General features: G+C 38.4%; 1 long non-coding RNA gene across 1 annotated transcript; it reads right to left on the reverse strand.

The window, feature by feature from the left end:
* Positions 1–7,654: 7,654 nt before the first annotated feature.
* Positions 7,655–9,006, reverse strand: LOC111782881. Its single transcript, XR_002813216.1, has 2 exons — positions 8,956–9,006; positions 7,655–8,043 (listed from the first exon to the last, which is right to left on the reverse strand). It is a non-coding gene; the product is annotated as an uncharacterized LOC111782881 (long non-coding RNA).
* Positions 9,007–11,420: the final 2,414 nt, after the last annotated feature.

The raw sequence follows: 11,420 nt of genomic DNA on the forward strand, positions 1-11,420 counted from the left end.
TTTCCACAAAAAGAAGAAACACCTTCTTGCTTTCTCTCTCTCTCTCACACACATCTTCGCCCTTAAGTGTCCATCAATCAAACTCACCACAGCACAAGAAGAGAATGTTGTTGTTGTTGCTGCTGCTATTGCCTTTCAGAGAGCCCTACCTCCATGCGTGCTTATCTCTTTCTTTTCTTTTCTTTCTTTTTTTTTTCTCTTTGTCTTTGTCTTTGAGTGACATCAACTTATGATGGCCCCCTTTGTACTTTGTGATCACTGTTCATACAAAGACCTTGTGTTGCAGCCCTAGCCACTCACCAATTACCATTTCTTCCTCTTATTTATTCTCAAAATGGCAATGCTATGGACACAAATGGAGGCTACTTGTTTCTCCCCTTCAAGATTTATGCTTTCTTTTGGGCTTCAGCCCATTATTACTTCTTCAACCACACTACTCATGAACACGACAACTCCCTATTGTGTGCCTCACACTGAGTTTTCAACCAAATTCTGTCTACTTGAGAGAGATAGGGAGCTTAAACCAACTTCGCTTTTTTCTTCGTTATCGTTAATTTTGTGATTGATGGTAAAGTGGGTTTGAGGTATAATTTTGATTTCGTATTATTTACGTGGGTTCATATGTCATTTGATCGACAAAGCCAAAACGTTTCGAGGGAGTCACAAAATTTGATCAAATAATTTTGAATGTATATCAAAGGTAAAAGGTGAGATAGAAGGAGATACCATACAGAAATGATTGAGAATTCTCGAACTAAATTCATAACTGAACGCAAACAATGTGGGTTGAATTGGGTCGATGAATTTTTTCAAGTCATCGAATTTTTTGAACAGATCGAGAATGTTATTGGATGTTTTTTTAGTTCTATTTTGTAATCATTAACTTAACTATTTATATCTAGTACAAATTCCCAAACATCTTTACATGTCCTACTTCTTCCAACTCATTTTCTTCACTAAAAAAAGTTGTCTTTTTTTTTTTCCATTTTTACATGTCCACCTCCTTCTCTCTCCCAACCCACTTATCCACTCTTTTATTTATTTATTTATTATTATTAATTTATTTGTGTGTGTGTGTAGTACTGAGCTAGGGCTGAAACTGACTGGTTTGTACTGACAAGATAATGCAAAGCCTAGCTGTCTAAGTACAAATTTTGTGTTTTAGGGTTACTTTCATAGAGGATAACTCCTAAAGATAAGGTGAGCTGAATAATATGACAGTCGACTCATTATCAACCCATCAATTTATTACCCTACAAAATTCATATCATTTCATGTACTTTAATTCTTTTTTCTTATGCGAACAACCCATTTTTATTCAAACCCGTGACAATGTCATTGAAAGCCACTTAATGACGTTGAAGGAATTAGTGAAAACTCAATTGTTGGGCTTGAATCGATCAAATTGTATTAAGATATAAAATGTTTTTGGCTGTTTATTTATCAGGGTCATACTTAGATTTTCTCAATGGATTCATATTCCATCTCAATTGTTATGTTCTAATCAAATATTCATATTCCATCTCAATTGTTATGTTCTAATCAAATATTCGATCTTGCTTACTTTGTAAGGCTCGATCGGTCTTTATCACCTATGTTTAAGGGGATTGTTTTTTTATATATATATATAATTAAAATTATTCTTTTTTGGTGGGGGGCGGCTCAATTGGCCTTGAAAAGACATGAAAGTTTCCACAATATTATGATGTTCTTTCCACAAATGATGCTATCTTCTTGGTACTCTGTCATCTTCATATTATAATGTTACTTATTATTATTTTTTTCATTTTTAGTATAATCCAAACTTTATGGAAAAAGTGTTAGGATCGATACCAGTTGTTAGGATCGCACAACAACGCACACGCTCGATCTAGATGAACACAAAGAGAAGGATAGAGAGAAGTTGCAAGGAGAACTCTGGCTAAAAGGATTTTTTATTGATGACTTCAGGCATGTACAACAAGAGAGTACAGAGAATAGAAAAGTACATTTAAGAGCTTTACTGGACGGGATATATATATGGTTCAGTCTACTAAATATAGCTTTACCAGATTTAACCATCTACTATATATAGCTATGTACCATATATAGCTTTACCGGATATAGCCATTGACCAAGCTATAAATACAGGGAGCAGACTCCATAACTCAACAATTCTCCCACTTGGAGACTGATCCTACACCATACCAATTAGGGCTTTGCATAGCTTTAATTTTCCAACATCAACACATTTTGTCAACATGTCTGCTGGATTCTTTGCACCCTCTATCTTCTCCAAACACATATCGCCTTCTTCCACTAACCTGCGAGTGAAATGGTACCGTCTTCTAATGTGTTTTGTTCTTGAATGATAGACTGGGTTTTTCACCAACTGTATGGCACTCTGACTATCTGTATAAAGGATCTTCTTGCACTGCTTCCGGCCTAATTCTTCTAGATAGTCTGTCATCCATATCATCTCCTTTCCAGCTTCAGCTATGGCCACGTACTCAGCTTCAGTAGATGAAAGAGCAACGCATTTCTGAAGCTTAGACATCCAACTCACTGCTGTTCCATCTATAGTGTAGATATACCCAGATGTGCTCTTGCTGGAGTCTACATCTCCACTCAGATCAGCATCCACAAAACCTTGCAGAACTACTTTGCCATTGCCATAACAAAGTGTAGTATTGGATGTACCTCTCAGATATCTTAGAAGCCACTTCACAGCTTCCCAATGTTCCTTCCCTGGATTTGCCATGTACTTGCTAACAACTCCCACTGCATGTGTTATGTCAGGTCTAGTGCAGACCATAGCATACATCAAACTCCCAACTGCAGAAGCGTACGGAACTGATGCCATGTGCTCACGTTCCTCAACTGTCTTGGGAGATTGCCCCTTTGACAATTTAATATGATTTGCCAAGGGGGTAGTCCTGGGTTTAGCGTTATTCATCTTGAATTTGGACAACACCTTCTCAATGTACTGCTCTTGGGATAGATTTAATGTGCCAGCAGATCTATCTCGAGAAATCCTCATCCCAAGGATCTGCTTCGCTGCACCTAAATCTTTCATCTCAAATACTGAAGACAAGCTTGCCTTCAGGTGGTTTATCTCCCTCATACTTGATCCAGCAATTAGTATATCATCCACATACAGGAGTAGAAACACATAAGAATCAGTGTATTTCTTGAGGTAGCAACACTGATCCTTTTCACTTCTGTGGAAACCACTCTTGCTCATGAAGGAGTCAAACTTCTTGTACCATTGTCTCGGTGCTTGTTTCAGTCCATACAAGCTCTTATTGAGCTTACACACCATGTGCTCCTTGCTTGGAGCTGCAAATCCTTCGGGTTGTTGCATATAGATCTCCTCGTCTAGATCTCCATGTAAAAATGCCGTTTTTACATCCATTTGCTCAAGGTGCAAATTCTCCGATGCAACAATACTCAGTAGAATTCGGATAGTAGTTAATTTCACAACTGGAGAAAAGATCTCAGCATAATCAATGCCTTTTCTTTGTGAATATCCTTTAACTACTAACCGAGCCTTAAACCTCCTTCTGCCATCTGGTTCAACCTTGATTTTGAACACCCATTTGTTCAACAGAGCTCTCTTTCCTGTAGGCAACTCAGTCAGCACCCACGTATTATTCCTTTCAAGTGAGCTCATCTCATCATCCATGGCTTGCTCCCACTTAGTTGAATCTTCCACTTGTAGGGCCTCATCAAAGGACTCTGGTTCTCCTTCGTCAGTCAGCAACAGATAGTGTAATGAGGTTGAATATCTGTCTGGTGCTCTGGTAGTTCTGGATGATCTTCTCAACACCTGTTCAGGTGCAACTTGCTCCACGTCTGGTTCTTCAGCAATAGGATCAGCCACGTCTGGTTCTTCAGCAATAGGATCAGGAGTTTCTTGAGCTTCTGTTGTACCATCACTGTGTGAATTTTCTTGCCACTCAAATTCAACTCCCACTTGCTTCGTAGTCTCAGAGTTTATCTTCTCTCTGTCCTTGTACATGACATTTTCATCAAAGGTCACATCACAGTGTCTTAGGATCTTCATATTTTTCTCATCCCAAAACCTATACCCGAACATGTCAGAGCCATAGCCTATGAAGTAGCATTTCACAGCCTTAGCATCAAGCTTATCTCTCTTCTCTGGATCAACATGAACATATGCAGTACAGCCAAAGGTTCTCAAGTGAGAGTACTTGAGTTCTTTTCCTGTCCATACTTCTTCGGGCAATTTGAACTTCAAGGGTACTGACGGCCCTCTATTAATCAAATATGCTGCTGTGTTCACAGCATCAGCCCAGAATGCCTTTGGCAATCCAGAATGAATCCTCATGCTTCTTGCTCGCTCATTCAAGGTTCTGTTCATCCTTTCTGCAATACCATTTTGTCTTGCCTTACCGGGAATTGTTCTTATTAATCTAATTCCCTCAGCTGCACAAAATGTTATAAACTCTGATTTGTTGTACTCTCCTCCATTGTCAGACCTCAGGCATTTGATCTTCAAGCCGGTCTGATTTTCAACTTCAGCTTTCCACTTCTTGAAGGTGGTAAACACATCTGACTTATGTTTCAGAAAGTAAACCCATACCTTCCTGCTGAAGTCATCGATGAAGGTGACGTAGTACCTTGATCCACCAAGTGATGAAACTGGAGATGGTCCCCAGACGTCTGTATGGACCATTTCCAACCGCACTTTCTTCGGTTCTCTGGCAGCCTTTGTGAAACTAACTCGTTTCTGTTTGCCCATAACGCAGCTCTCACAAAGACCCATATCAACAGATTTTAAGCCTTCTAAAGCTCCTTTCGCAGTGAGCATCTTCATTCCTTTGACGCTCATATGTCCAAGTCTATTGTGCCATAGACTTGAATTGGAAGCACTCTCAGCAGCAGCAGTCATGTTTATACACTCTGCAGTAGTGTATAAGGTTCCAGATTTTGTGCCACGCGCAACAACCATGGCCCCCTTCACAATCTTCCAGGAACTCTTTCCAAACTCTGCTGCATAGCCTGTGCTATCCAACTGACCAATAGAGATCAGGTTCTTCTTGAGACCAGGAATGTATCTGACATCTTGTAATGTCCATTGATTTCCTGCTGGAGTTTGTATGGAGACATCTCCCTTTCCTTCAATCTCCAAGGTTTTATTGTCGGCAAGATACACCTTCCCGAAATTTCCTGATTTGAAATTTCGAAACAATTCCTTACTTGGAGACGAATGGAACGATGCACCTGAATCCAAAATCCAGGATTCAGCTGGGCTATCCACACTAAGGATTAAAACGTCCTCAGCATCTTCTGTTGTGTATATAGAATCATCATCATCTTCAGATTTATGATTCTGCTTCTTCTTTAGCTTTGTACAATCTGTCCGAAAGTGTCCTTTTCCCCCACAGCTCCAACACGTTACGTTGGGTTTGTTTGGAGATTTTCCCCGGTTCTTTGATTTTGAACGCCCATGTTTGTTTGAGCTCTTTGATTTGCTTCTTCCCCTTCGATCAACACTGAGAGCATTGCCTGATGAATCTCCAGTTTCCCGTTTGCGAATACTTTCGCTGAGAACTACATCTCGAATTTCATCAAACTTCAGTTTATCAGATCCTCGGGAACTGCTGATTGCGGCAACAACAGTATCCCATGACTCGGGTAAGGATGACATCAAAATCAACGCTTTAATTTCATCTTCGAAATTAATTTCCACCGAACCCAGTTGACTTATGATCATATTGAATTCATTTATATGATCCGCAACACGTCCACCTTCAGACATCTGTAGATTGAACAATCTACGCATCAAATACACCTTGTTCATAGCCGACGGTTTTTCATACATATTTGACAGCGCCTTCATCAGATCTGACGTTGTCTTCTCCTTGATGATGTTAAACGCCACGTTTCTGGATAGCGTCAACCGGATCATCCCTAAGGCTTGTCGATCCTTGAGCTTCCACTGTTCCGTGGTCATGGTATCCGGCTTCACCCCCAACAGAGGTTCGTGAAGATCTTTCTGGTACAGATAATCTTCAATCTGCATCTTCCAGAAACCGAAATCGGATCCATCGAACTTCTCAATTCCAATCTTTGAACTTTCCATCTTCACAGATCGTGGTGAATTTTGCCTTGCTCTGATACCAGTTGTTAGGATCGATACCAGTTGTTAGGATCGCACAACAACGCACACGCTCGATCTAGATGAACACAAAGAGAAGGATAGAGAGAAGTTGCAAGGAGAACTCTGGCTAAAAGGATTTTTTATTGATGACTTCAGGCATGTACAACAAGAGAGTACAGAGAATAGAAAAGTACATTTAAGAGCTTTACTGGACGGGATATATATATGGTTCAGTCTACTAAATATAGCTTTACCAGATTTAACCATCTACTATATATAGCTATGTACCATATATAGCTTTACCGGATATAGCCATTGACCAAGCTATAAATACAGGGAGCAGACTCCATAACTCAACAAAAAGAAACATTATTTTTTTTTTAAGAAAATCAATTGGAAAATGTTGAAAGAAAAAAAGGAAGCTGGGTTGATAATTTGCCTTTATTGTCTGTTCATTTTTTTAATTTTATTTTAAAAATATAATAATTTAATGAGAATAAACAATATTTATGTGGTTATTATTATTATTATTATTATTTTGTGGAAATTATTGAAGAAAATGATCCAAAGGGAAAAGAGGGGGAAAAAAAGAAAAGAAAAGTGAGCTCATTTTTATTGTGCTTAACACGTGGGAGTTTGAGTGAAACTATGGCTAGGGGCCTTGGTGGGGTTTTATCTCCATCAAATAATGGTTTCTAACAGTACGTCTCTTTCAAGATGGTCCTTGGAATTCTTTTTTTTATGTATCTGTAACCATTAACAATTACATATATATCCCTGAGAGAGAGTTTGAACGTTCGATCTCATGGTCAGTCATATTGTACTCAAGTAAAAGTAAAAACTTTGAAGAGTGAAAAATTCAGTCCGACAAGTGAACAAAGAAAACTCTAGCTTCAGCTTTGCACCCCTACGGATACCTTTCAAAGTACTTTCGAGTGTGTTGTTCAGCCTCATGAATCTACAAGTCTTTCTCATTCTAGTGTTCGTCTTTTATTCTTTTGATTATAGTAGGGGTCCTAAGAGAGCGGAGAGTAACACCCAGATTGACGACAAGACGACAAGACTCTCCTCGAGAAGACCCGCGACTTCTCCTAGAGGAGTTGAAAGCACTTAAAGGTTGTTAAGTATATACTAATAAATGTTCTTATGGAAATGTAAATGAAGGTGTGTTTATATATACACACATAACCAACGCAATTTTGGATTTGGGCCTCGGCGGATCTGAGCCCAAACGAGATATGCAGACCCACGGTTTGAAAAAAGGAAACAACTTACCAAAATCTTAGATTATTAAACTTACCTATTTAAACATATTTTTAAAAGTTGTCTTCACCTTGATTTCATCCTTGATGAAACATGAAACTCTAAATATTAATTATGGTTGATAATGAAAATCGAGTCTCAGAATATGAAGATATTGTATGTGAGATCCCACATCGGTCGAGGGGAACAAAACAATAAAGGTGTAAAAACTTCTTTCATTTTAAAACTTTGAGGGGAAGCTTAGAACGAAAAGCCCAAAGGGTACAATTCCTGCTAGCAATGAGATTGAGCTGTTACGTTGTAATCCGAAGCCTTCATATGAAAGGATAACAGTAAACTGTACAGATTGATCGAGAGGGAGCAGGAAAAAGGAGACCAAGGAAGATAACTAACAAAAACAGATAGAACGAGGGATTCATACACATGATTGATTCAATCATGCCAGCAAAGAAGCATAGCAACACATCTACCAAATATATACAGCCTACCTTTTCCTTCTTGTACAAATCCCGTAGCTTCTTTACATGAGGATTTTGTCTTGGAATTATCAATTCTAGAACCTGCTTTCATCTTCATATCTTCTTCAGTTTCCCTCTTCGTGTCTACCTTCCAGTGATTAAAACTAGCTTCATTCACTTTCACAGTCCTTGTTCATACTTGGCATGGAAAAATCTCTGGGAAAAATATGGATGTTCTTAAAGGGAAAGATGGATGGGATCAGCTTAAACTTAGACCAAACCACAAGATCCAAAAATCAAAGGCCATGACTTATCAGGCGGCAAATAAGACCAGGGTCCCATCATCTTGCTATTTTCTAATTGAAAACCAACAATCCACCAGAGATGAATAATGCTAAAAGGAATATTATAAATAAATAAATAAATCTGATCTTTGATAATCTGTGAGGCGCTTTTGGTCCCATCAAAATTAAATAACTCGCTCAATCACAGAACTGTTCGCTGAGTGAAAGGAAGAAAGTTTCTCAGCTTTTTCTTCCTTTTTCTCAGAGAGGTAGTCGTAAGGAAGGTGAGGAAGCCAAGATGTTCCCAAGACAGATTCCACAAGAAAGAGGAAGGACCCAAAATCACGAAGGGAAAGGTGGGGGTGGGGGGGTCCCCCAGACTACCGAGTAACTTTGTCTTAAAAGGCAAAAGCCATATTGAAGACATTGTACACGTGAAAATGAGGACATACACGTGAAGTTCAGGAGGGGAGGGCATGGCATATGTCTGACAAGGAGGACAACCTTAGATTACATGTATGGTTTTAGAAACTCTAAGCTTCATGACCATGTTAAATTAGTGCCACTATTTCTGTCGGTCCATATACAACTAAACTGCAATCTCTGCCTCAAATTCTTCATGGATACTATATGCGGTTCTAAAATTGCCTGCCTTTTTAAGTCGTTCAAATATCTAGAAATGGAGTCAGCAAATAAAGGGGTGGACTACTTTTCTCTTTTCTTTTGTGCTTATGTGTTTGATGACAAGTCAATCGGATTAGACCTGTGAGCATAATTCCAATTCTAGTTCATGTGCTGATAAACCGGGGGAAAATGTGTGGAGTGAGGGGAGGACACTACGCACCTGACATGAATTGAAAGGGAACTTGAAACTAGGCAGCCCGACACAGTTGTTGACTCATCCAGCTCATGCCTGGTAAGATACAGAAATTTGAAATCTTTTACTAAATTCAGAAACTTTAGGATAAAGTTGAAATCATAAATCATGATTATACAGCTTTCTTTCGGCTTGAGGATTCTCATCCAACCATCGCCCAATTCTCTGATATTTCCTTGGTCCATATTTGAAAGCTAAGCTTTTGGTCCACATACAAAAAAGGCTTATCTGAACTTGGAGAAAACATAAGTGGCTACCACAACAAACATTAATGGTAAAGAACAAATCGTCATTGTAAATAATACTTTCCAATGAGAAAACATTCTGTAATTCTATGCCCCATGAAGTGTAAGTTCTAAGTTCCTTTAATTCCTACAATCTACACTAGGCTCTGTTACTATACTGTCTTCTTGTTTTTTTCAAAATAGCAAGTAAAATTTGATAGGAACAATCTCAAGTTTGAACCCATTTTCACGATCATCCCAGTTTGGTCTCAGACACTTTCTTTTATGATGAACAAGTACAATGCACCAACCTTCCATCTTTTGCATGCAATACAACAAGAGAACAGCTCAGGCTCATTCAAGAATTATGTCTAAATATAAAATAATGTTTATGGACATTGAGCAATGAAATTTTAGGATGCCACCTAGACCATGGATGCTTTAAGGCACCCCCACCACAAACTCTTGAGTTCTTTGTGTACACTCCAAGTCCAGCCACAACTTGAAAACAGAAGTAAAGTGGTTTATTAACTCACTGTAACGGCTAATATTTCACATCGCTTTAAGTCATAATTATCGTTCAAAATTTTACTCCAACCACCCCCCCAAGTAAAAAAACATCGCTCACCTCACCCTTGCTAACATAGAAAACTTGGGGGGGTTTTACGACGTCTCTCTTTCCAGAAAAACGCAAAACAGTAGCTTGAACGAAATCAACCTCAAAATGAAATTTTGAGTAAATCCCATCTCCCTTTATCAATGTTTGAACATAGAGCAACCGTATTCAAACTCAAACACCTTGAAAATTGGGATCTAAACACACGAAATTTGAATCAATCAACACCCCCTCTCCTAAAATGGTGGCTAGTCCGAGGAAGTATCCAAATTAAATTTTCTATAAAGGGGTGTCTCTAATATCAGTATTCGGATCCCTCATCTTCGCCCAAAGACAAGAAGAACTGTATGTGTGGAAGATGGAAACAGTGGTTAGAGCGTCCAACTGGAGGGGAAAGGGGAAAGGACCATGAGAAGAGAGGAGTGAGCGTTCAGTGTTCTTCAAATCACTCTACCGTGTCAAAACTTTGTTAAAGTTCCCAACAGAAGTTTGTTCCCAAGAACGATTTAGCAGTTCCTTCTACAGTTGAAGATTAAATTGCTGCGTTTGTGAAAACTAGAAGCTAAGGAAACCTCAAGCTCAACCCTCAGAAACAGGAAAAGAAAATTAGCTTAGCCTAAGAAAAACATGATACNAAAAAAAAAAAAAAAAAAAAAAAAAAAAAAAAAAAAAAAAAAAAAAAAAAAAAAAAAAAAAAAAAAAAAAAAAAAAAAAAAAAAAGAAAGAAAGAAAGAAAAGAAAAGAACAGCATTGTTTGCGCTTGCAGACTATAGATCATAAAATGATTTTTATTAAAAAGCAAAGGAAAGGTTAGCTAAAGAACTTCATACACAGGTATGTGGTCAAGGGTGAGTAGAAGGAAAGATTTTCTGGTGGAATGAGGATGTAAGAGTGGGAACAAAGTTTTACAATGAGCAAGGAAGGGAAGGGAGAGATAGATGAATCTAACTAAAAGCAATTATCTCTAAGCTTTACGGGAAGTAGCTATGCTTAAAGTGAACATATCTTATTATTATAGAGATTTGTCCCTAACACTGGGACTGTGTCTCTGCTTGTTTCTCTAATCTCTCACTCGAATCCCTTTCATTTAGTCTTTCCATCCTCTCATTTCACCAAAGAAATCCTCATCTTTTAAGACATCATGTCATCTTTTTGTTGATGATGGGCAAGTCTCTTGAGACATAGAATTGAAGAAGAAAAGATATTTTCGTACAATTTGAGCCAGCAAACCAAAATCAAGTACTTATCAGACCACCACGGGCCATAAACTATGTCTTATTCTGGTGTTGCACCTAAAATGATTGAGAGAAGGAAAATGCATGGCCACTAGTCAGTACAAGTGAAAGTGAAAGTAAATTCAAGAGAATCATGGCAGACCAATTGCATAAATGGTGGTTAAAAAAATATCCAAGCAAAAAAAGCTCAAAGCAAGAACTGCACAGAAGTTTTCACGTCACCCACCCACAGCAAGATAAATAGAACCACCACCACAAAACCAAATAGAGTTGATACGCACAAGATCATTCAACCATTTCGTCCAAATTGGAAAGAAGATGGGGCAAGTTCGTACACTTTCAATTTCTATACCGCAT

This window comes from Cucurbita pepo, chromosome LG20 (genome assembly GCF_002806865.2).
Source record: "Cucurbita pepo subsp. pepo cultivar mu-cu-16 chromosome LG20, ASM280686v2, whole genome shotgun sequence".
Classification (NCBI taxonomy): domain Eukaryota; kingdom Viridiplantae; phylum Streptophyta; class Magnoliopsida; order Cucurbitales; family Cucurbitaceae; genus Cucurbita; species Cucurbita pepo.